The sequence below is a fragment of the Cetorhinus maximus genome, unplaced genomic scaffold (assembly GCF_964194155.1).
Source record: "Cetorhinus maximus unplaced genomic scaffold, sCetMax3.hap1.1 HAP1_SCAFFOLD_1789, whole genome shotgun sequence".
NCBI classification, from domain to species: domain Eukaryota; kingdom Metazoa; phylum Chordata; class Chondrichthyes; order Lamniformes; family Cetorhinidae; genus Cetorhinus; species Cetorhinus maximus.
In genome coordinates this window covers 1-25,411 of record NW_027597729.1, presented here as the reverse complement: position 1 = coordinate 25,411, position 25,411 = coordinate 1, and the positions used below count along the sequence as shown (strand labels likewise).

Below are 25,411 nucleotides of genomic sequence, written 5' to 3'. Positions count from 1 at the left end.
CAGCTTCCAGTGGTGTTCCACAGGGCTCAGTGTTGGGGCCCTTGCTGTCTGTTGTATATATTATCGATTTAGACTTAAATGTGGGAGGCACGATCGGGAAATTTGCAATAATTGGCTGTGTTGTTGATAGTGAAGAGGGTAGCTGTTGACTCCGGAACGATATCAACGGTTTGGCTGAGTGGGTGGAGAAGTGGCAAATGGAATTCAATCCGGAAAATTGTGAGGTAATGCATTTGGGGAGGGAAAACAAAGCAAGAGAATACTCAGTAAACAGGAAGTTATTGAGAGGAGTTGAGGAAGTGAGAGACCTTGGAGTCTGTATCCACAGGTCTCTGAAGGTGGCAGGACAGGTGGACAAGGTGGTAAGAAAGCATATGGGATGCTTTCCTTTATTGTGCGAGGTATTGAATACAAAAGCAGGGATGTGATTCTGGAACTGTATAAAATGCTGGTTAGGCCACAGCTGGAATTTTGTGTACAGTTCTGGTCACCACATTACAGGAAGGGCATAATTGTACAGAGGAGGTTTACAGGAATGTTGCCAGGGCTGGAAAATTGAAGCGATGCGGAGAGATTGGATAGGCTGGGGTTGTACTCCCGAGAACAGAGGAGGCTGAGGGGTGACCTAATTGAGGTGTACAAGGTTATGAGGGGCCGAGATAGGGTAGACAGGAAAGACTTGTTCCCCCTCGCTGAGGGGTCAATTACCAGGGGGCATAGATTGAAGGTGGTTGGTAGAAGGATTAGAGGGGACAGGAGGAAAATCTTTTTCACCCAGAGGGTGGTGGGTATCACTGCCTAAGTTGGTGGTTGAGGCTGAAATGCTAAACTCATTTAAAAGGAACCTGGTCCTGCATCTGAAGCGCTGGAACCTGCAAAGCTACGGACCAGGGACTGGAAAGAAAAACGAGCGGCTAGTTTCTTTTTACTCTTTTTATGGCCGGCGCAGACAGGATGGGCTGAATGGCCTCTTTCTGCAACATAGCTTTGCTATGGTTCTGTGGTGTATATCTATGTGAGCATCAATATGTTAATGTGTGTGTGTGTGTCCGTGTGTGCGTGTGACTGTGTGTGAGTATATGTCCATGTGTTGTGTATGTGTAGCAGGAGAGTGTGTGTTTGTGTAAACGTGTATGTGTATGTGAAAGCGTGTATGCATGTGTGAGTGTGTGTGTGTGTGTGTTTGGGTGTGTGATAGTGTGTGTGTGCGTGTGTGTGCGTGTGTGTGTCCATGTGCGTGTGCGTGACTGTTTTTTTTATTCATTCACAGCATGTGGGCGTCGCTGGCTGGGCCCAGCATTTTTTGCCCGTCCCTAGTTGCCCCATGAGAAGGTGGTGGTCAGCTGCCTTCTTGAACCGCTGTAGTCCATGTGGTGTAGGTACACCCACAGTGCTGTTAGGGAGGGAGTTCCAAGATTTTGACCCAGCAACACTGAAGGAACAGTCAATATATTTCCAAGTCAGGGTGGTGAGCGTCTTGGAGGGGAACTTCCAGGGGGCAGTGTTCCCAACTATCTGCTGCCCTTGTCCTTCTAGATGGTAGTGGTCGTGGGTTTGGAAGGTGCTGTCGAAGGAGCCTTGGTGAATTCCTGCAGTGCATCTTGTAGATGGTACACACACTGCTGTTACTGTGCGTCGGTGGTGGAGGGAGTGAATGTTTGTGGATGGGGTGCCAATCAAGCGGGGCTGCTTTGTCCTGGATGGTGTCAAGCTTCTTGAGTGTTGTGGGAGCTGCACTCATCCAGGCAAGTGGAGAGTATTCCATCACACTCCTGACTTGTGCCTTGTAGATGGTGAACAGGCTTTGGGGAGTCAGGAGGTGAGTTACTCGCTGCAGGATTCCCAGCCTGTGACCTGCTCTTGTAGCCACAGTATTTATATGGCTAGTCCAGTTCAGTTTCTGATCAATGGTAACCCCCAGGATGTTGATAGTGGGGGATTCAGCGATAGTAATGCCATTGAACATCAGGGGGTGTTGGTTAGATTCTCCCTTACTGGAGATGGCCATTGCCTGGCACTTATGTGGCACCAATGTTATTTGCCACTTGTCAGCCCAAGCCTGGATATTGTCCAGGTCTTGCTGCATTTGGACATGGACTGCTTCAGTATCTGAGGAGTCGCGAATGGTGCTGAACATTGTGCATTCATCAGCGAACATCCCCACTTCTGACCTTATGATGGAAGGAAGGTCATTGATGAAGCAGCTGAAGATGGTTGGGCCTAGGACACTACCCTGAGGAACTCCTGCAGTGATGTCCTGGAACTGAGATGATTGACCTCCAACAACCACAACCATCTTCCTTTGTGCTCAGTATGATTCCAACCAACGGAGAGTTTTCCCCCTGATTCCCATTGACTCCAGTTTTGTTAGGGCTCCTTGATGCCACACTCGGTCAAATGCTTCCTTGATGTCAAGGGCAGTCACTCTCACCTCACCTCGGGAGTTCAGCTCTTTTGTCCATGTTTGAACCAAGGCTGTAATGAGTTCAGGAGCTGAGTGGCCCTGGAGGAACCCAAACTGGGCATCAGTGAACAGGTTATTGCTAAGCAAGTGCCGCTTGATAGCACTGTTGATGATCCCTTCCATTACTTTACTGATGATGGAGAGTAGACTGACGGGGCGGTAATTGGCCAGGTTGGATTTGTCCTGCTTTTTGTGTACAGGACATGCCTGGGCAATTTTCCACATAGCTGGGTAGATGCCAGTGTTGTAGCTGTACTGGGACAGCTTGGCTAGGGGCACGGCAAGTTCTGGAGCACAAGTCTTTGGTACTATTGCTGGAATATTGTCAGGGCCCACAGCCTTTGCAGTATCCAGTGCCTTCAGCCAATCCTTGATATCACATGGAGTGAATCTAATTGGCTGAAGACTGGCCTCTATGATGCTGGGGACCTCCGGAGGAGGCTGAGATGGATCATCCACTCGGTACTTCTGGCTGAAGGTTGTTGCGAATGCTTCAGCCTTATCTATTGCACTGATGTGCTGGGCTCCCCCATCATTGAGGATGGGGATATTTGTGGAGCCTCCTCCTCCAGTGAGTTGTTTAATTGTCCACCACCATTCTCGACTGGATGTGGCAGGACTGCAGAGCTTAGATCTGATCCATTGGTTGTGGGATCGCTTATCACTTGCTGCTTATGCTGTTTGACACACAAGTAGTCCCGTGTTATAGCTTCACCAGGTTGACACCTCATTTTTAGGTGTGCCTGGTGCTGCTCCTGGCATGCCCTCCTGCACTCTTCATTGAACCAGGGTTGATCCCCTGGCTTGATGGTAATGGTAGAGTGGGGGATATGCCGGGCAATGAGGTTACAGATTGTGTTCGAGTACAATTCTGCTGCTGCTGATGGCCCACAGCACCTCATGGATGCCCAGTCTTGAGTTGCTAGATCTGGTCGGAACCTATGCCATTTAGTGTGTCTGTGTGTGTGTGTGTGTGCCAGTGTTGTGCATGTGTCAGTGTGTGTGTATCTATGTGTTTGTCACACACACACACTGACACACGCACACACTGACACACACACACACCGACACACACACTGACACACAGCCAGTGTGTGTTTGTGTGTCTGTGTGTGTCGGTGTTGTGCATGTGTCAGTGTGTGTGTATGTGTATCAGTGTGTGTGTGTCAGTGTTGTGCACCTGTCAGTGTGTGCATATGTCGGTGTGTGCATCTGTGGCTGTGTGTGCATATGTATGTGTGTCAGTCTGTGTGTCAGTGTGTGTGTCAGTATGTGTGTTGTGTGTGTATGAGTGTGTGAGAGTGTGTGTGTGTGTCCGTGTGTGTCAGTGTTGTGTATGTGTCAGTGTATGTGTGTGTGTGTGTATCTGTAACTGTGTGTGTGTGTGTTTATATATGTGAGTCAGTGTGTGTGTGTCAGTGTGTACGTATGTATGTCTGTGTGTGTGTGTGTGTGTGTGCGTGTGTGTGTGTGCATGTCAGTGCATGCGTGCGTCTATGTGTCAGCCTGTGTTTGTCAATGCCTCTCCCCGATACACGTCATATACACGCCTGCTCCTGAGTGTCCCAGCGGTATTGAGACAGTGAATACAGTTAAGCTGCCCTTGTACCCTGCTCTGCCCTGTCTTGCATGCAGTAAATCGACAGTAAACGTGACCTTGTCACATTAGTACAAGGCAGTGCTGGCTCCACGATTCCTCGAAGGGGTTGGGGGAAGGGGGGCCGGTAGGGGAATGCCCCTATTGCTGGGAAGTTAGTGAACAGGCGTCCGATTGAATTAGGAAGGGATAGAACACCCTGTCAGAGACTGGCAGACTCTGTACCAGCCGGCCTGTCGTATCAGCTGTGTTTACAGCACGGGCAGCGTGGAGGGTCAAAGGTGGCCTCTCTCCCGGGATAGTCTTGTTCCGGGAGCTGCTGAACAATCGACCTGTCCTCTGGATCTGTAACACACCCTGCAGCAGCTCAACAAACAGGAGCACGTCAGTCAGCAGTCTGAGCTCAGCACTCGCTCAGTGCCAGGAAGCTCAGAGGCTGAGGGTTTGATGGAACACTTAACCCTATCGATCCCATGCTCTCTGCCCCCAGCCCTTCACCTTGTGACAGACGGTTTTGAGATTCAAATTCCTCCAGTAGACAACACACACACACACGCACAGTCTACCAGCTGTGGCCCTATCAATAGGACCCTCTCTCTCTCTCTCTGTCTGTCTCTCTCTCTCTCCTGTGCCTCTCCCTCTCTCTCTCCTGTCTCTCGCGCTCTCTCTCTCTCTCCCCCTCCATCGTCCTCTCTGCTTCTCTCTCCCTCATTCTCTCTCTCTGTGCCTCTCTCCCTCTGTCTCTCTTTCAGTCTCACTCTCTCTATTTCTCACCCTGTCTCTCTCTGTCTCTCTCTATCTCGTGGTCCCTTTCTCTGTCTTTCTATCTCAAACTCTAAGCCTCTGCATCTATCTACGTGTGGGTCTCTCTCTCGCTCTCTCTCCCTGTCTCTCTCTCTCTGTCTCCTTCTCGCTTCAGTAAGTTCTGGGTTCAAATCTACTCATGACTTGAGCCCAAATTCCTGGTGCAAGTATGAGAGAGCACTGCACTGTCGGAGGGTCAGTACTGAGGGAGTGCTGCACTGTCAGAGGGTCAGTACTGAGGGAGTGCTGCACTGTCGGAGGGTCAGTACTGAGGGAGCGCTGCACTGTCCGAGGGTCAGTACTGAGGGAGTGCTGCACTGTCAGAGGGTCAGTGCTGAGGGAGTGCTGCACTGTCAGAGGGTCAGTACTGAGGGAGTGCTGCACTGTCAGAGGGTCAGTACTGAGGGAGTGCTGCACTGTCGGAGGGTCAGCACTGAGAGAGTGCTGCACTGTCAGAGAGTCCGCTGCACTGTCAGAAGGTCAGTACTGAGGGAGTGCTCCTCAAGGCAGAGGGGCTTGTTAGTGCGGTGGTGAAAAAGGCACATGGGACACTTGCCTTTATCAATCGAGGCATAGATTACAAAAGTAGGGAGGTCATGTTGGAGTCGTATAGAACCTTGGTGAGGCCACAGCTGGAGTACTGTGTGCAGTTCTGGTCGCCACATTATAGGAAGGATGTGATTGCACTAGAGGGGGTGCAGAGGAGATTCACCAGGATGTTGCCTGGGATGAAACATTTAAGTTATGAAGAGGGGTTGGATAGATTTGGGTTGTTTTTGTTGGAGCAGAGAAGACTGAGGGGCGACCTGATCGAGGTGTACAAGATTATGAGGGACATGGACAGGGTGGATAGGAAGCAGCTGTTCCCCTTAGTTGAAGGGTCAGTCACGAGGGGACATAACTTTAAGGTGAGGGGCAGGAGGCTTAGGGGGAATGTGAGGAAAACTTTTTTACCCAGAGGGTGGTGAGGGTCTGGAATGCACTGCCTGGGAGGGTGGTGGAGGTGGGTTGCCTCATATCCTTTAAAAAGTACCTGGATGAGCACTTGGCACATCATAACATTCAAGGCTATGGGCCAAGTGCTGGTAAATGGGATTAGGTAGGTAGGTCAGGTGTTTCTCACGTGTCGGCGCAGACTCGATGGGCCGAAGGGCCTCTTCTGCACTGTGAGATTCAGTAAATCTGCACTGTCGGAGGGTCAGTACTGAGGGAGTGCTGCACTGTCGGAGGGTCAGTACTGAAGGAGTGCTGCACTGTCAGAAGGTCAGTACTGAGGGAGTGCTGCACTGTCGGAGGGTCAATACTGAGGGAATGCTGCACTGTCGGAGGGTCAGTACTGAGGGAGTGCTGCACTGTCGGAGGGTCAGTACTGAAGGAGTGCTGCACTGTCGGAGGGTCAGTACTGAGGGAGTGCTGCACTGTCGGAGGGTCAGTACTGAAGGAGTGCTGCACTGTTGGAGGGTCAGTACTCAGGGAGTGCTGCACTGTCAGAGGGGCAGTACTGAGGGAGTGCTGCACTGTTGGAGGGTCAGTACTGAGGGAGTGCTGCACTGTCAGAGGGTCAGTACTGAGGGAGCGCTGCACTGTCGGAGGGTCAGTGCTGAGGGAGTGCTGCACTGTCGGAGAGTCAGTACTGAGGGAGTGCTGCACTGTCGGAGGCGCTGTGTTTTAGATGAGACTTGAAACCGAATACTCTTCGCATTAATGGCCCATGTTGAAGATGCCACGTTCCGATTGGAAGTGCAGTTGGCTCGGAGTCGGGGGGCAGAGGTCACGTTCTCCCCCATATCCTGGAGCTAATAAGGGAAAAGGGAGGCTGTGATTGGTGGATCAGTGAGTGTGAAGGGGAAGGGGAGGCTGTGATTGGTGGATCAGTGAGAGCGAAGGGGAAGGAGAGGCTGTGATTGGTGGATCAGTGAGAGCGAAGGGGAAGGGGAGGCTGTGATTGGTGGATCAGTGAGAGCGAAGGGGAAGGGGAGGCTGTGATTGGTGGATCAGTGAGAGCGAAGGGGAAGGGGAGGCTGTGATTGGTGGATCAGTGAGAGCGAAGGGAAAGGGGAGGCTGTGATTGATGGATCAGTGAGAGCGAAGGGAAAGGGGAGGCTGTGATTGGTGGATCAGTGAGAGCGAAGGGAAAGGGGAGGCTGTGATTGGTGGATCAGTGAGTGCGAAGGGGAAGGGGAGGCTGTGATTGGTGGATCAGTGAGTGCGAAGGGGAAGGGGAGGCTGTGATTGATGGATCAGTGAGAGCGAAGGGAAAGGGGAGGCTGTGATTGGTGGATCAGTGAGAGCAAAGGGAAAGGGGAGGCTGTGATTGGTGGATCAGTGAGTGCGAAGGGGAAGGGGAGGCTGTGATTGGTGGATCAGTGAGTGCGAAGGGGAAGGGGAGGCTGTGATTGATGGATCAGTGAGAGCGAAGGGAAAGGGGAGGCTGTGATTGGTGGATCAGTGAGAGCAAAGGGAAAGGGGAGGCTGTGATTGGTGGATCAGTGAGTGCGAAGGGGAAGGGGAGGCTGTGATTGGTGGATCAGTGAGTGCGAAGGGGAAGGGGAGGCTGTGATTGGTGGATAGGTGAGTGCGAAGGGAAGGGGAGGCTGTGATTGGTGGATCAGTGAGGGCGAAGGGGAAGGGGAGGCCGTGATTGGTGGATCAGTGAGTGTGAAGGGGAAGGGGAGGCTGTGATTGGTGGATCAGTGAGTGCGAAGGGGAAGGGGAGGCTGTGATTGGTGGATCAGTGAGTGCGAAGGGGAAGGGGAGGCTGTGATTGGTGGATCAGTGAGTGCGAAGGGGTAGGGGAGGCTGTGACTGGTGGATCAGTGAGCTCGAAGGGGAAGGGGAGGCTGTGATTGGTGGATTAGTGAGTGCGAAGGGGAAGGGGAGGCTGTGATTGGTGGATCAGTGAGTGTGAAGGGAAAGGGGAGGCTGTGATTGGTGGATCAGTGAGTGCGAAGGGGAAGGGGAGGCTGTGATTGGTGGATCAGTGAGTGCGAAGGGGAAGGGGAGGCTGTGATTGGTGGATCAGTGAGCTCGAAGGGGAGGGGGAGGCTGTGATTGGTGGATCAGTGAGCTCGAAGGGGAAGGGGAGGTTGTGATTGGTGGATCAGTGAGTGCGAAGGGGAAGGGGAGGCTGTGATTGGTGGATCAGTGAGTGCGAAGCGGAAGGGGAGGCTGTGATTGGAGGATCAGTGAGCTCGAAGGCGAAGGGGAGGCTGTGATTGGTGGATCAGTGAGTGCGAAGGGGAAGGGGAGGCTGTGATTGGTGGATCAGTGAGTGCGAAGGGGAAGTGGAGGCTGTGATTGGTGGATCACTGAGCTCGAAGGGGATGGGGAGGCTGTGATTGGTGGATCAGTGAGCGCGAAGGGGAAGGGGAGGCTGTGATTGGTGGATCAGTGAGCTCGAAGGGAAAGGGGAGGCTGTGATTGGTGGATCAGTGAGTGCGAAGGGAAAGGGGAGGCTGTGATTGGTGGATCAATGAGTGCGAAGGGAAAGGGGAGGCTGTGATTGGTGGATCAGAGAGTGCGAAGGGAAAGGGGAGGCTGTGGTTGGTGGATCAGTGAGTGCGAAGGGGAAGGGGAGGCTGTGATTGGTGAATCAATGAGTGCGAAGGGAAAGGGGAGGCTGTGATTGGTGGATCAGTGAGTGCGAAGGGGAAGGGGAGGCTGTGATTGGTGGATCAGAGAGTGCGAAGGGGAAGGGGAGGCTGTGATTGGTGGATCAGTGAGTGCGAAGGGGAAGGGGAGGCTGTGATTGGTGGATCAGAGAGTGCGAAGGGGAAGGGGAGGCTGTGATTGGTGGATCAGAGAGTGCGAAGGGGAAGAGGAGGCTGTGATTGGTGGATCAGAGAGTGCGAAGGGGAAGGGGAGGCTGTGATTGGTGGATCAGAGAGTGCGAAGGGGAAGGGGAGGCTGTGATTGGTGGATCAGAGAGTGCGAAGGGGAAGGGGAGGCTGTGATTGGTGGATCAGAGAGTGCGAAGGGGAAGAGGAGGCTGTGATTGGTGGATCAGAGAGTGCGAAGGGGAAGGGGAGGCTGTGATTGGTGGATCAGAGAGTGCGAAGGTACACTATTGGAGGTTTAATAATCATGTGGTGCGGAGGGGGTCGGGTCCAGAATCCAACTGCTTCAGAAACTTCCCGAAATTGAGATCTATCAGTGGAAAGGCCCTTGGAGAAAGTTGCTCACATCAGGTTAAATCTCGATGTAGTATCTGTCCAGGGTTTTGCCACGATGAAAAACCCCCATCCTGCCCCGCCCAAACTCTGGCCCCACCGCGAATGCCCATTTTGCCAACTGGTTGCATCAGCCCTGCACCGGGATATGGGTGTCGCTGGCTGGGCCCAGCATTTATTGCCCATCCCTAATTGCCCCTTGAGAAGGTGGTGGGTGAGCCGCCTTCTTGAACCGCTGCAGTCCATGTGGTGTAGGTACACCCACAGTGCTGTTAGGGAGGGAGTTCCAGGATTTTGACCCAGCGACAGTGAAGGAACGGCCGATATATTTCCAAGTCAGGATGGTGAGTGTGCCAGTGGTGGGGTTCCTATGCCCCTGCTGCCCTGCTGGTGGAGAGGACACCAGCGTGGGTTAAGGTCGCAGGTTTGGAGTGAGTGTTGTGGGAGCTGCACTCATCCAGGCAAGTGGGGAGTATTCCATCACACTCCTGACTTGTGCCTTGTAGATGGTAGACAGGCTTTGGGGAGTCAGGAGGTGAGTTACTCACCGCAGGATTCCCAGCCTCTGACCTGCTCTCCTAGGCACCGTCCCAGTCTCCATATCCCTCGGTTAGACCACACCCGGAGCACTGTGCACAGTCCTGGTCTCCGTATCCCTCGGTTAGACCACACCCGGAGCACTGTGCACAGTCCTGGTCTCCTTACTCCTCGGTTAGATCACACCCGGAGCACTGTACACAGTCCTGGTCTCCTTACTCCTCGGTTAGACCACACCCGGAGCACTGTGCACAGTCCTGGTCTCCATATCCCTCGGTTAGACCACACCCGGAGCACTGTACACAGTCCTGGTCTCCTTAATCCTCGGTTAGTCCACACCCGGAGCACTGTGCACAGTCCTGGTCTCCATATCCCTCGGTTAGACCACACCCGGAGCACTGTGCACAGTTCCAGTCTCCGTATCCCTCGGTTAGACCACACCTGGAGCACTGTGCACAGTTCCAGTCTCCGTATCCCTCGGTTAGACCACACCCGGAGCACTGTGCACAGTCCTGGTCTCCGTATCCCTCGATAAGACCACACTCGGAGCACTGTGCACAGTCCTGGTCTCCGTATCCCTCGATAAGACCACACTCGGAGCACTGTGCACGATCCTGGTCTCCATATCCCTTGTTTACATCACGCTCGGAGAATGTGCCCAGTTCCGGCCTCTACATTTTCAAATGGATACAGAGGCAACGGAGAAGATGCAAAAACAATTCACTGGAACAAAGCTAGAATTGAGAGATTAGCCCTGGCAGGAAAGATTGAACAGGCTGGGGATCATGTCTCGAAAGATAGGGTTGAAGGGTGAGCTGATAGAGGTCTCTAAGAATACAAAGTTGTTCGATCGGCTAGACTTGTGGCCCAGACCAGAACTGGGGGGAGACCTTCCATCGAAGAGAGTCACCAATAAATCCGGTCGGGAATTCGGGAGAAACGTCTTTACTCAGGGAGTGGGTGAGAATGTGGAACTCACTCCCACAGGGGGTGGTTGAGGGGGAATAGTATCAATATCATGAAAGGGGAGCTGGATAAACAGAGAGAAAGGAACAGGAGGATATGGTGATGGGGGTGAGATGAAGGTGAGGGTGGAAGATAAACACCAGCACGCTGTATGATGGGCTGCTTCTATCCTGGGAATACCGTGTGATTCTACCTCATACCCCACTTAGCCTCCACAGCCCATGAATTCTGCACAGAGAAGCCATCGAGCAACGAAAGGAACTCAGGAGCAATAAGGGATAAAACACCCTGTCAAATTCCTCTCAACCCGGAGAGGAAAGAGAGGGGTAACTGGAGAGGTTTGGGGTTTGTGGGATTGTGGGACTAATCCAGGGACAGGATGAAACACTGACCCTCTCCACCTCTCCTCCCTCGGGAGTGTCCCTCACCTGATTGGTGCAGCCGGTTGGGAAATCCGTCGGGAATGCTGTTTTGAACCGGGAGAGTTAAGTGGCCAGTGGTCTCCGGGGAGAAGGTTGCTCCAAACTGGCAAACTACCCAATCAGATAAACCAGTGCCTGAGAGAGTAAATATATAACTCAGGCCACTCACTCACACTCACAGACACACTCACACTCACACACTCAGACACACACTTTCACACTCACAGACACACACTCACACACCCACACACTCACTCACACACTTTCACACTCACAGACACACACTCACTCACACCCACACACTCACTCACAGACACACACACTCAGACACACACTTTCACACTCACAGACACACACTCACTCACACCCACACACTCACTCACAGACACACACACTCAGACACACACTTTCACACTCTCAGACACACACACTCAGACACACACTTTCACACTCTCAGACACACACTCACACACTCACAAACACACACACACTCACAGACACACACACACACCACACACTTTCACATTCACACACACTCACTCACACTCACACACTCACAGACACACACTCACACTCACACACTCACAGACACACACACACTCACTCACACACACACACACACTCACTCATCACACACACTCGCTCATCACACACACTCACTCACAGACACACACACACACTCACTTTCACACTCACCACATACTTTCACACTCACAGGCACACACACACTCACTCATCACACATACTCTCACACTCACCACACACACTCACTCATCACACACCACACACTCACTCATAGTCACGCTCACCACACACAGTCACAAACACACACATACTCTCTCACCACACACTCACTCACACATACACACACACTCTCTTTCTCTCTCACTCACAAACACTCTCTCACACTGACATAGACATACTTTCTCACACGCCCACACTCACACACATGCTCAGACACACAAACTCACACTCACCACACACTCACTCACACATACACACACCTCACACTCACTCACCACACACACACACACGAGGCACATACATCCCAAGTGCACACACAGCAGACCACAACCACCCCCACACACACACGCACCACACACGTATACACACACTCATTCACTCTCACACTCTCACTCACTCAAACACACACCACACATTTATATATACACACACACACGAGGCATACACATCCCACCTTCCCCACCCCACACACAATTATACACACGCCACACACTCACACACCCAAACATACACACACAGAACAAAGACGTTTGAATCAGTAGTGGAAAGCAACCCCTTTGAAAGGCCTGTGTGAGCAGGCCCCAGCTCTGTTTAAAACAGGGAGTGTCTAAATGCAGAATGCTGCGGTACAGAGGGACCAGGGGGTCTTTGTACATGAATCAGAAACAGTGTACAGGCACCGCGAGTGATTCGGGAGGCCAATAGGACGTTGGCCTTTATTGTAAGGAGGATGGGGTATCCAAGTGGGGAAGTCTTGTCCCGAGAGTGTACGGGGCAGTGGGGAGAGTGCACCTGGAGCGCTGTGTGCAGTATTGGACACCTTACCCAGGTAGAGACACACTTGCGTCGGAAGCAGTTCAGAGAAGGGTTCACTCGGCTGATTCCTGGGACGAAGGGGTTTGCCTGTGAGGAATGGGCGAGCAGGTTGGGCCTGTACCCATTGGGAGGTCAGGAGACAATGCAAGAGCTCGGAGCAGGGAGGAGGCCATTCAGCCCCTCAGCCAATAAGATCATGGCGGTTTGGATAGTGACCTTGACAGCACTTTCCTTCCATCCTGGGCCCTCATGACCCTTGACCCCCCACCGCTGATCAAAAATCGAGCTCTTAGGCTCGAATAGGTTCAGAGGCACTGACTCAGGTTGCTCGCTGAGGGAGAGAATTCCAAACACGAGCAAATAGAAACTCTCCTCACCTCCGTCTCGAAAGGGAGATCCCTAATTTTTAAACCGTCCCCCTGTTTCTGGACCCCCGACCGACGAGGGGAAAGATCCTCTCGGTCTTTGCCCTGTCAAGACCACCCTCCAGGGGCTGAAGTAGTTCCAAACCAGAGTCCCGCTGGACTCGAAACATTAACTCCGTGTCTCTCTCCACAGATGCTGCCCGCTTCTCCGGCATTTTCTGTCTTTGTTCCTTTGGGGATTTTGTGTTTCGATAAGACCACCTCTCATTCTCCGGAGCTCCAGTGGGTACAGGCTCAGACTGTCCAACCTTTCCCCATAAGATAAACCCCTTCGTCCCAGGAATCAACCTCGTGAACCTTCCCCGCACTGATTTTTATACAATTATGTCCTTCCTGAAGTAAGGAGACCAAACCTGTACTCAGTATTCCACAGGTGGTCTGACAGAACCCTGAATAGCTGTAGCAACACCTAACAACTCAGCGACACTGCAGTTACTGTGTCAGAGTAATTCTCCCCACTCCTTCCGCACTGTCCCCATCAAACACTCCCAGGACAGGTACAGCACGGGGTTAGATACAGAGTAAATCTCCCTCTACACCGTCCCCATCAAACACTCCCAGGACAGGTACAGCACGGGGTTAGATACAGAGTAAAGCTCCCTCTACACCGTCCCCATCAAACACTCCCAGGACAGGTACAGCACGGGGTTAGATACAGAGTAAAGCTCCCTCTACACCGTCCCCATCAAACACTCCCAGGACAGGTACAGCACGGGGTTAGATACAGAGTAAAGCTCCCTCTACACCGTCCCCATCAAACACTCCCAGGACAGGTACAGCACGGGGTTAGATACAGAGTAAAGCTCCCTCTACACTGTCCCCATCAAACATTCCCAGGACAGGTACAGCACGGGGTTAGATACAGAGTAAAGCTCCCTGTATACTGTCCCCATCAAACACTCCCAGGGCAGGTACAGCACGGGGTTAGATACAGAGTAAATCTCCCCTCTGTCCCCTGACCCTAACTCAGTTTAAAGGAAGTTGCTTTCTGCAGTTTTCTGTGCTCCACGGACTCTGCGCTGAGGTCGCTTGGACTAAGCCGGGTAAGAGCCCGATGGAGTGGGCGAGCGGGGTGGGGTGAGGGAGGGGTTGCTGTCGTGCCTGCTCTGCCTTTGTGCTGTACCTGAGGTTTCCCCCCTCCCCTCCCATCTCCCCTGCTGCCCATTCACACTGTCGCTCGAGTGTTGACCAGGCACATCCCCTGCCCTGTCGGGACTCTCTCTCTCTCTCGCTGCACTCCGGGCTAATGGGCATCCCGGGCACAGACCGGGGGCGGGGGTGCAGGACCCTCTGCGCCAGCCTCTCCTCCCACCGGGGTGAAAGGTCAGAGTCTGCACCCTTCACCCTCCCCACTCTCCCCTACAGCCCGTATCGACCCCCCCAGTTCCCTCACCCTCGGGACAGTGGGGATGCCAGTGGAACTTTGCAAAGGGCACGTTGCTGGGTTCAGGGAAGGGGGCAGGAAGGGGACAGGTCCAGTTGAAAGACTTTGACTGGAAGAAAAGGGAATAAAAGCAGAGTATTTTGTTGGCCCCAGGAGTTAGCGCAGACGCTCCGTGTGCAGGAGTTACTGACAGATGGTGGGCAAAAATAACCCAAAGCTGAATGTTCTTATATTATTCATGGATGGGATGTGGGCGTCGCTGGATCGCCCGTCATTTATTGCCCATCCCTAATTGCCCCCCGAGAGGGTGGAGGGGAGCAATGTGGTGCTGGTCTTCATCCTGAGGGGGGCTGGGCTACACAGGGGCGCCTGTTATACCACAGCAGGGCAGAGCTCTGGTTAGACCACCCACCGCGTACCCACCACCCACCGTCCTCGGGACTATAACACCCACCGTGTACCCACCACCCACCGTCCCCCTGCTCCTCAGGACTATAACACCCACCGTGTACCCACCACCCACCGTCCCCCTGCTCCTCAGGACTATAACACCCACCACGTACCCACCACCCACCACCCACCGTCCCCTTGATCCTCAGGACTATAACACCCACCACGTACCCACCACCCACCACCCGCCGTCCTCGGGACTATAACACCCACTGTGTACCCACTACTCACCGTCCTCGGGACTATAACACCCACCGTGTACCCACCACCCACCGTCCTCCTCCTCCTCGGGACGATAACACCCACCGCATACCCAGACCCCGCGGCTCAGGGAGGGTAAACTGGGCTTGGGAGGGGTGCAGCGCAGCCTCACCAGAATGACCACCCCTCCCAGGGCTGAAGGGTTAAACTGTGAGGGCATCAGAGCTCCACTACTCCCACCATTCACTCCGTGCCAAGGTTTGATGTCAAAATCAGTGCCCCCCCCTCCCCCACCATATCTCCCCACCTCCACCCATCCCCCAGTCCACCTGAGAGCATCACCCAGGGTTGGGCTGACAAGTGGCAAGTAACATTCACACCACACAAGTGCCAGGCAATAACCATCTCCATCAAGAGATAATCTAACCATCAGCCCCTTGACGTTCAATGGCATTACCATCACTGAGTCCCCCACTATCAACATCCTGGGGGTTACCATTGACCAGAAACTGAACTGGACCAACCATCTAAATACTGTGGCTACAAGAACAGGTCAGAGGCTGGGAATCCTGCGGAGAGTAACTCACCTCCTGACTCCCCAAAGCCTGTCCACCATCTACAAGGCACAAGTCAGGAGTGTGATGGAATACTCCCCACTTGCCTGGATGAGTGCAGCTCCCACAACACTCAAGAAGCTCGACACCATCCAAGACAAAGCATCCCCGCTTGATTGGCACCCCATCCACAAACATTCACTCCCTCCACCACCGACGCACAGTAGCAGCAGTGTGTGTACCATCTACAAGATGCACTGCAGCAACTCACCAAGGCTCCTTCGACAACACCTCCCAAACCCACGACCACTACCATCTAGAAGGACAAGGGCAGCAGACACATGGGGAACACCCACCACCTGCAAATTCCCCTTCAAGTCACTCACCATCCTGACTTGGAAATATATCGGCCGTTCCTTCACTGTCGCTGGGTCAAAATCCTGGAACTCCCTCCCTAACAGCGCTGTGGGTGTACCTACACCACACGGGACTGCAGCGGCTCAAGAAGGCAGCTCACCACCACCTTCTCAAGGGCAATTAGGGATGGGCAATAAAAGCTGGGCCCAGAGAGAGGGAGAGGGAGGGAGAGAGAGAGGGAGGGAAGGAGAGAGAGGAAGCCGGAGGGTGAGAGTCCGAAGTCAGCGACAACTGAAGACAAAACACACGGGCCAGACAGGAGTTCGTAAATGTCAAAATGTTTATTTTTTTTTATGATACACTTTTCAACCGCGAATCCAATAATTTCTGTGTACTGATATTTACAGGACTGATCGGGTAAGGCAGTTCGAGCAGCCGCAGCGAGACTGGACACGGCCGGAGAGGGACCGAGCGAGACTGGACACGGCCCGAGAGAGACCGAGCGAGACTGGACACGGCCCGAGAGAGACCGAGCGAGACTGGACATGGCCCGAGACCGAGCGAGACTGGACACGGCCCGAGAGGGACCGAGCGAGACTGGACACGGCCCGAGAGAGACCGAGCGAGACTGGACACGGCCCGGGAGGGACCGAGCGAGACTGGACACGGCCCGAGAGAGACCGAGTGAGACTGGACACGGCCAGAGAGAGACCGGACACGGCCCGAGAGGGACCGAGCGAGACTGGACACGGACCGAGAGAGACCGAGAGACCGGACACGGCCCGAGAGGGACTGAGTGAGACTGGACACGGCCCGAGAGGGACCGAGCGAGACTGGACACGGCCCGAGAGAGACCGAGAGATCGGACACGGCCTGAGAGGGACCGAGCGAGACTGGACACGGCCCGAGAGGGACCGAGCGAGACTGGACACGGCCCGAGAGGAACAGAGCAAGATCGGACACGGCCCGAGAGGAGACAGCAAGACTGGACATGGCCCGATAGGGACCAAGCGAGACTGGACATGGCCCAAGAGGGACCGAGCGAGACTGGACACGGCCCGAGAGGGGACAGCGAGACTGGACACGGCCCGAGAGGAGACAGCGAGACTGGACACGGCCCGAGAGGGGACAGCGAGACTGGACACGGCCCGAGAGGGGACAGCGAGACTGGACACGGCCCGAGAGGGGACAGCGAGACTGGACACGGCCCGAGAGGAGACAGCGAGACTGGACACGGCCCGAGAGGGACAGAGCGAGACTGGACACGGCCCGAGAGGGGACAGCGAGACTGGACACGGCCCGAGAGGAGACAGCGAGACTGGACACGGCCCAAGAGAGACAGAGCGATCGGACACGGCCCGAGAGGGGAGGGCGGGGTGGAGACAGGTCAGCGAGACCAGAGACTGAATCCAGCTCCCCACAGCCAGGGGGACGGGAGGGGGTGAGGAGGTGGGGGTGGACAGAGCTCGGGATGAGAGAGGGGGGGGCGGGGTCTTTCGCTGCGGACACGAGCAAACTCTGAGGGGGCGGGGGGGGGGTTGGGGGGTCGGGGGGGCAGGCTGCGGCCTAGCCCACTCCCCCCACCACCAGTGGCCAACAGCGCCCTCCCTGGGCCCTCCCGGTTTTACAGGGCCTACCCGCAGAGGCCTCGCGTTGGCAGAGCAGGCCCGAGACAGGCCCCACCCCACCGGCCCCCCACCGCCCCAGGGGAGGAGGAGGAGGCCCCCCCACCACCCCCACAATTCGGAATGGCCCCAACGGCCTTTTCCAGTCTGACTCCATCCCCCGGGATAGGCCTCAGCCTGTTCCCCCTCCCACCCCGCCCTCGTCCCCTCAGCCCATTCCCCCTCTCACCCCCCCTCGTCCCCTCAGCCTCCCGCAGCTGCTCGGTTTGGTATCAAGTTCACCCCCTAAAACCACGGGAACGATATTAGGTGAATTCCCCCCCGCCAGGTTGGTTTAACCCTCGATTGGCAGACCCCCGCCTCGCCGTCTGCCGTCCAGCCGAATGGCCATTGGCCGCACCGAGGGTCGGAAGCGGCCAACCCCACCCCCACCTCGCTCCCAATGGGCCCGGGGAAGGCCCGAGGCAGCAGTGCATCCTGGGAGAGGGTAGGTAGGGGCCCACACCCACCTGACGATAAAGTTACGCCAAGCCGGTCGGTCACTCTTTGGTTGGGGCCTCCACCGGGGGTTGGGGGAGGTGGGGGTCGTGTGTGTCCAATTCTGGGCCCCTCTGCCAATTCAGGAAGGGCCCCCAGGAGGAGGTTGAGCTGGAGGAGGAGGAGCTTTTTCCAGGGTGTTCCCAGGGACGAGGGAGTTCGGGTAACGCGGAGAGGCCGGGATTGTTCTCCTCGGAGCCGAGAAGGTTAAAGGGCGGGTGTTGATGGTGGTGGGGGGGAGGGGGGAGAGATTTAAATCGAGACGCCCAGAATCATGTCCATAAAGAGGAGAGAAAGCGTCAGGAGGCCCCAGGTTCAAGGTAATTGGCAAGAGAGCCGAATGGAAGATTAGCTCTTCCAAAGAGCTAGCACGGGGGGGGGGATAAATGGGCCGAACAGCCTCCTGTGTTGTATCAGGCTTCACAACTCTGGAGCGGGGGGGGCACGGACACGGACAGAGGCGTCGGCATCGAGGGGCCTGTCGGGATGGGCACAAGATATTCGGCTGCGGGAGGGCTCACTCGCGCTGGGGCTCTTCCGTCGTTGGGGGGAGTCAGAAATGGGGTGGGGGGGGTGGATTCTGGGCCATTGAACCCCACCCCCCACCCCAAGCGCGAAGGGCCTGTGGAGCCCGGGCCTCTCCACCAAACGCTCCCGGAGGCGGGGCTTGGCCTTGGCCCTGCTGAGAAAGGGTGTGACTCTCTGAGCCAGTCAGTCAAGTCAGTTTTATTAGAGAAGCTTATACACGCTTATAAAGTGATTGTCAGAAAAGTTAAACCCGCACCCCCACCTAACCCACCCCACCACCATCTCTCTCTCCCTCTCCTCCCCCACTCCCAGGCCTGAGGTGACAAGGTAAGGCCCACGTGTAGGCCTTGGGCCTTGCCTGCCCCCTGGGCGGTGGGGGGAATCAGTTTCCACGCCAACGGTCCGGCCTACCCTCCGGAGGCTTCGCGCCGTCCCCAATCGGGTGACCCTCCCCTCTCTCCTCCGCCCCCACCCCCGCGAATTAACGTCCCCCCCACCTCGAACTAGACCCCCCCAGCAACCCCCACCCCCACCCCCACCGCAGTAAAACGCTCTTATAAATAGAATTTAAAACATTTCTAAAAAATAAAAAGAAACAGTTTAGGAAAGGGCTGCTCTCCCCATCTCCCCCACACCCCCCCCCCGAAACCCCCTCAACCACAATCCTCTTCCCCCCACCCCCTTTGTTGGTCAGCAAGGCCGTGCCCAGCAGCCATTTTGAGATGAAGGGGGCGGGGTCAAGGGTCAAGAATTCAATCGTTAGGCGCCAAGTGGCTCCCTTCTCTAAATATGGAGGGGAGGCCGATGGGGGTCGGGGAAGGGGGCAACAGTGGGGTGGGTGGGGGGGGTGGTGAGACGCAGAAATATTTGATCTGACAATGTTCACCCCACCACCACCCCACCCCCCCCCGCATTTCTATACACTTAAAAAAAAACAGAAAAGGACAACGCGGCCGATCGGCGGACATCAACGCGGGAGCTTTCAGGCAGCTACCAGGACGCCTCGGGAGCAAAGTGGAGGCCATCGGGCCTCTCGGCGGAGGAGGAGGAGGGTTTGCGCTGGCGGGCGTTTGCCGGTGGGTGACCAGCGTCGAAAAGGCACAGGCTCCAACTGAGAAAGGGTTTGAAAGAAAAAAGAAGGGAAAAGTAAACCTACCCCCACTTCTCCCACCCGGCCACCATCACGAGGACCTCTACGGCCGGCAGCCATCTTGTGTGTGGAAATGGGTGTGAGGGGGCCTTCGAGTTAGCGTTATGGTTGGCGTCGAGGGACAGAGGGTGAGGGGAGGGGAGGCCCCAAGAGCCTCGGTAGAGGAATAATGGGTTTTAAAAAAGCAAGTAAACGAAACAAAAAGAGTATTTTTTTTTTTTGGTGTTGTGGAGGGGGTTTTCTCTTAACCTTCTCGTTTTAGTTTACAAATGAACGAAAATAAACACCGCTCGCCCCCCCCGCACCCCCGTCAAATTAAAACGTGAGGTTATTTTTATTGTTTTTTGTTTGAAAAAAAAAAGAGACAAATGGCGGTGTTGAGGGAGGGGGGGGGGTGGGGGGTGGTGGTGGGGGTGGGGAGACAAGGCCGGGGTGGGGGACCCCACAGCCCTCACGACCGAGGCACACATTGACCCCCCCGCAGGGGTCAGTAAGGCACCCTGGAGCTGTCTGGCTTGAAAAGGCGATTTGTCTACTGAGATTTCGGACCTTGTGGGTGGGGGGTCCGGACGTCCTCCCCCCACTGACCCCCCTCTGACCCCCCTCAACTCCCCCTCCCTCCCAAAGGAGCAAGGGAGAGGGGTTGGGGAGCTCGAGAGAGAGAGAGAGAGGGAAGGAGAGAGAGCAGAGAGAGAGAGAGAGAGAGAGAGAGGCCGCGTCACGACTCCTTGTTCTCCAGAGAGAGTTCGGCCGTGGCCTGCTGGAGGTCGGTGCTCTCCCGTCGGGCGGCCCCCGGAGGACACCCCGGGAGCTGGGGGGGCCCCTCGGCCCTCGCTTTCTTGTCGTCCATCTCCTCGGCCGCCGCCTCCACCCGCTGGTCCTCACTCCACCTCCTCTTGAAGCGCAGCTTGAGCGGGATGCAGCGGGCGTCGGGCCTGCCTGCGGCAGCGGCGGGAGGGCCAGGAGTGGAGGAGCTGGTGGCCGGCGGCGGCGGCGGCGGGGGTGGGGGGAGAGGGGGCGGCGGGGCCTCGACAGCCGTCGGGGTCTTGAACACCTCCTCGTCCTCCTCCCCCTCCTCCTCTCCCTCCTCCTCCTCCTCATCGTCCTCCTCCTCGCTGATGTCCGTCACCTCCACCGTCACCTCCTCCTCCTCCTCCTCGGGGTCCGAGATGGGCTCCACCTTGATCTGGGGCAGGGGCCTACTGCAGCCTGGGGCCTCCTCCTCCTCCTCCTCCTCCGGGCCCGGGGGGCGGGCCTTTTCACGGTTCTTGCGGCCCGGGGGAGGGGGCTGGAGCTTGAACTTGAAGGAGGGGGGCTCCTCGGGGGCCAAGGGGGGCAGGGGTAAAGGGGGCAGGGGTGGGTGGTGGTGGTGCGGGTGGTGCGGCTGGTGATGGTGGGGGTGGTGGTGGTGGTGGGCCTTGTTGTCGGGCCTCTGCGGCTGGGGGACCACGATGTTGGGGTAGTGCAGGAAGGCCCGGGGGCTGAGGTGGTAGTTGTAGACGCTCTGGGTGTGGGCCTGGAGGTAGCGTTTCATGTCGTCGGGGTTGAAGGAGAAGTGGCTGGCCCCCGGGTACATGGGGCTCAGGCTGGGCGAGGGGGTGTAGCTCAGGTGGGTAGGGGTGACCGACAGGGCGGGCGAGAGGGGCGGGGCCAGCAGCGGACCCCCCCCACCTCCGCCGCTGCCCCCCGTCGCCATGGGCGACACCGGGAAGGGGCTGAGGGGCTCGGGGTGCACCCGGTGCCGGGGGTAAATGCGGAAGACCCCGTGGGGGTGGGGAGGGGTGGGTCCCCCACCTCCCCCGCTGCCCCCGCCGCGGAAACCGTTGAGGTCGGCCGCCCGCCGGTCCTCGCCCAGCCCCTCCTCCACCTCCGAGTTGACGGAGGTGCCGTCGCTGCAGTCGCTGACCGAGCCCCGGCCCATGCGCCGGACCACGGCCGAGTAGGCCACCGGCGAGCGCAGCTCCTCCGCCGGGGAGAGCACGTCCGAGGGCGTGGAGGGGGGGAAGCGGAAGTGGGAGGAGCCGGTGGGCACCGGCGGGGCACTCTGGGGCACGGCGGCACCTGTGGGGGAGAGGGGGGGGGGTGGAGAGAGAGAGAGGGAGAGAGGGGGGAGAGAGGGGGGCAGCAGAGAGAGAGAGAGAGAGAGAGAGAGTGGGGGGGGAGGGGAGAGAGAGAGAGAGGGACATAGAGAGAGAGAGAGAGAAAGAGAGATGGGGGAGCGAGAGAGAGAGAGAGGGAGGGGTGGGGAGAGAGAGAGAGAGGGAAAGAGAGAGAGAGGAGGGAGAGAGAGATGGGGGTAGTAGAGAGAGAGGGACGTAGAGAGAGAGGGACGTAGAGAGAGAGAGATGGGGGAGAGAGAGAGAGGGAGAGAGAGATGGGGGTAGTAGAGAGAGAGGGACGTAGAGAGAGAGGGACGTGGAGAGAGAGAGAGAGAGAGATGGGGGAGAGAGAGAGAGGGAGAGAGAGGGGAGGGAGAGAGAGATGGGGGTAGTAGAGAGAGAGAGAGAGGGACGTAGAGAGAGAGAGAGAGAGATGGGGGAGAGAGAGGGAGAGAGAGATGGGGGAGAGAGAGAGAGGAGAGAGAGAGCGAGGGGGGCAGTAAAGAGAGAGAGAGAGGGGGGTAGAAGAGAGAGAGGGAGAGAGAGAGAGAGATGGGGTGACAGGGAGAGAGAAAGAGAGAGAGAGAGGGGGATAGAAGAGAGAGGGGGGGGCAGTAGAGAGAGAGGGAGAGAGAGAGAGATGGGGAGAGAGAGAGAGAGGGGGCAGTAAAGAGAGAGAGAGGGGGGTAGAAGAGAGAGAGGGGGGCAGTAGAGAGAGAGAGAGAGATAGAGATGGGGGGGAGAGAGAGAGAGAGAGGGGCAGTAAGAGAGAGAGAGGGGGGTAGAAGAGAGACAGGGGGCAGCAGAGAGAGAGAGAGAGGGTGGCAGAAAGATAGAGACATGGGGTAGCAGAGAGAGAAAGTGAGAGAGAGAGGGGGGTAGAAGAGAGAGAGGTAGAGAGAGGCAGGGAAGAAAGAGCGAGAGACGGAGGGGAGCAGGTGAGAAGGAGAGGGGGGTGTGTGATTGAGAGGGGGAGAGAGAGGGAAGGGGGAGAGAGAGAGGGAAGGGGGAGAGAGAGAGGGAAGGGGGAGAGAGAGAGGGAAGGGGGAGAGAGAGAGGGAAGGGGGAGAGAGAGAGGGAAGGGGGGAGAGAGAGAGGGAAGGGGGAGAGAGAGAGGGAAGGGGGAGAGAGAGAGGGAAGGGGGAGAGAGAGAGGGAAGGGGGAGAGAGAGAGGGAAGGGGGAGAGAGAGAGGGAAGGGGGAGAGAGAGAGCGAAGGGGGAGAGAGAGAGGGAAGGGGGAGAGAGAGAGGGAAGGGAGAGAGAGAGAGGGAAGGGGGAGAGAGAGAGGGAAGGGGGAGAGAGAGAGGGAAGGGGGAGAGAGAGAGGGAAGGGGGAGAGAGAGAGGGAAAGGGGGAGAGAGAGAGGGAAAGGGGGAGAGAGAGGGAAGGGGGAGAGAGAGGGAAGGGGGGAGGAGAGAGGAAGAGAGATTCAGTACATGAACACGACACATCCTGATACCAACATTCCCTCAATCCCAAACTACCAATTCCCCCAATCCCAAACTACCAATTCCCCCAATCCCAAACCAGCCAATGGCGGCCCAGCGCCACAGGTCACATCAAACGGTGGTTCCCCGGTGAACCCAAACCTGCCCCCTCCCCTCCCATACGGCAAGTCCAGGAGGGGGCACTGCAACTTGCCTCAGGACCCTGAGGAGAGGTGGGTGGAGGGGGAGACGAGGAGGAGAAGGAGGAAGTCAGACAAGGCCCACTTCCTCTGAACTCTGCCCATCACAGCTGGAGATACCTGGCCAGGTTACGACGCCCACCATGGCCAAATAGCACACCAGAAAGGAGGAAGTGGCGATGGCAATGCTTGCTCAGGGTGATGGTGGGAGTGAACATGGCCCTGTGCAGGAACACATCAAGCTAAGGATGGGGGGTGAGGATAAAGTAGGGCAGCATTCGAGGGCAGGGTCCCCAGGCTGATCTACAGCACTCCTTCCCCAGCCCACCCCTGGGTCAGCTGGCACGGGGAAGCGGTGCCGAGGTCAGGATGGCCAATCGACATGGACGGGCCTCACGCTGGGATGAGAGACGGGTATCTCTCGGTCTGGATTAAAGGGCTCAAGGCATTCAGACCTCAAGGGACAAGGCAGATGGAGAGGGAGAGGGAGAGAGCGGGCACGAGAGAGAGAAAGCGAGAGAGAGAGAGCGCGAGAGAGAGAGAGCGCGAGAGAGAGAGAGCGCGAGAGAGAGAGCGCGAGAGAGAGAGAGCGAGAGAGAGAGAGCGCGAGAGAGAGAGCGCGAGAGAGAGAGAGTGCGAGAGAGAGAGAGCGCGAGAGAGAGAGAGCGCGAGAGAGAGAGAGCGCGAGAGAGAGAGAGCGCGAGAGAGAGAGAGCGCGAGAGAGAGAGCGAGAGAGAGAGCGAGAGAGAGAGCGAGAGAGAGAGCGAGAGAGAGAGAGCGAGAGAGAGAGAGTGGGCACAAGAGAGCGCGAGAGAGAGAGCGAGCACAAGAGAGTGAGCGAGAGAGAGAGCGGGCACAAGAGAGTGAGCGAGAGAGAGCGGGCACGAGAGAGCGCGAGAGAGCGAGAATGAGAGAGGGCACAAGAGACCAAGCACGAGAGAGTGAGAGAGAGCGAGCACAAGAGAGTGCGAGAGAGAGAGCGAGAGAGAGAGAGCGAGAGAGAGAGAGCGAGAGCGGGCACGAGAGAGCGGGCACAAGAGAGCGGGTACGAGAGAGCGGGCACGAGAGAGCGGGCACAAGAGAGCGGGTACGAGAGAGCGGGCACGAGAGAGTGGGCACGAGAGAGCGGGCACGAGAGCAGGCAACAGAGAGCGGGCACGAGAGAGCGGGCACGAGAGAGAGAGAGCGAGACAGAGAGGGCACGAGAGAGTGCGAGAGAGAGCGCGAGAGAGCGCGAGGGAGAGAGCGCGAGAGAGCGAGCACGAGAGAGCGGGCATTAGAGAGCGCGAGAGAGAGAGCGTGAGAGAGAGCGAGCGGGCACGAGAGAGCGCGAGAGAGAGAGCGAGAGAGAGTGAGCGAGCACGAGAGAGTGCGAGAGAGAGAGCGAGCACGAGAGAGCGGGCACGAGAGAGCGAGAGCAAGACAGAGAGTGGGCATGAGAGAGTGCGAGAGAGAGCGAGCACGATAGAGTGCGAGAGAGAGCGAGAGAGCACGAGAGAGCGAGCACGAGAGAGAGCGCGAGAGAGAGCGAGCGAGCACAAGAGAGTGCGAGAGAGAGCGAGCGAGCACGAGAGAGCGCGTGAGAGAGAGAGCACGAGAGAGAGCGAGAGGGAGAGAGCGAGAGAGAGCGAGCAAGCACGAGAGAGTGCGTGAGAGAGCGAGCGAGCACGAGAGAGTGCGAGAGAGAGAGAGAGAGTGAGAGAGAGCGCGAGAGCGAGCGAGCACGAGAGAGTGCGAGAGAGAGCGTGAGAGAGAGTGAGAGCGAGTGAGCACGAGAGAGTGCGAGAGAGAGAGCGAGCACGAGAGAGCGCGCGAGAGAGAGCGAGCGAGCACGAGAGAGTACGAGCACGAGAGAGCGCGAGAGAGAGTGAGAGAGAGAGCGCGAGAGAGAGCGAGCATGAGAGAGCGGGCACGAGAGAGAGAGAGCAAGACAGAGAGTGGGCACGAGAGAGTGCG

At 56.7% G+C, this 25,411-nt stretch overlaps 1 pseudogene across 1 annotated transcript; it reads right to left on the bottom strand.

Moving 5' to 3' along the window:
• Window positions 1–19,957: 19,957 nt before the first annotated feature.
• LOC144676653 (ETS domain-containing transcription factor ERF pseudogene) lies at window positions 19,958–21,791 on the bottom strand (annotated as a pseudogene). The gene has a single exon (XR_013575390.1). The product of XR_013575390.1 is annotated as an ETS domain-containing transcription factor ERF pseudogene (transcript).
• Window positions 21,792–25,411: the final 3,620 nt, after the last annotated feature.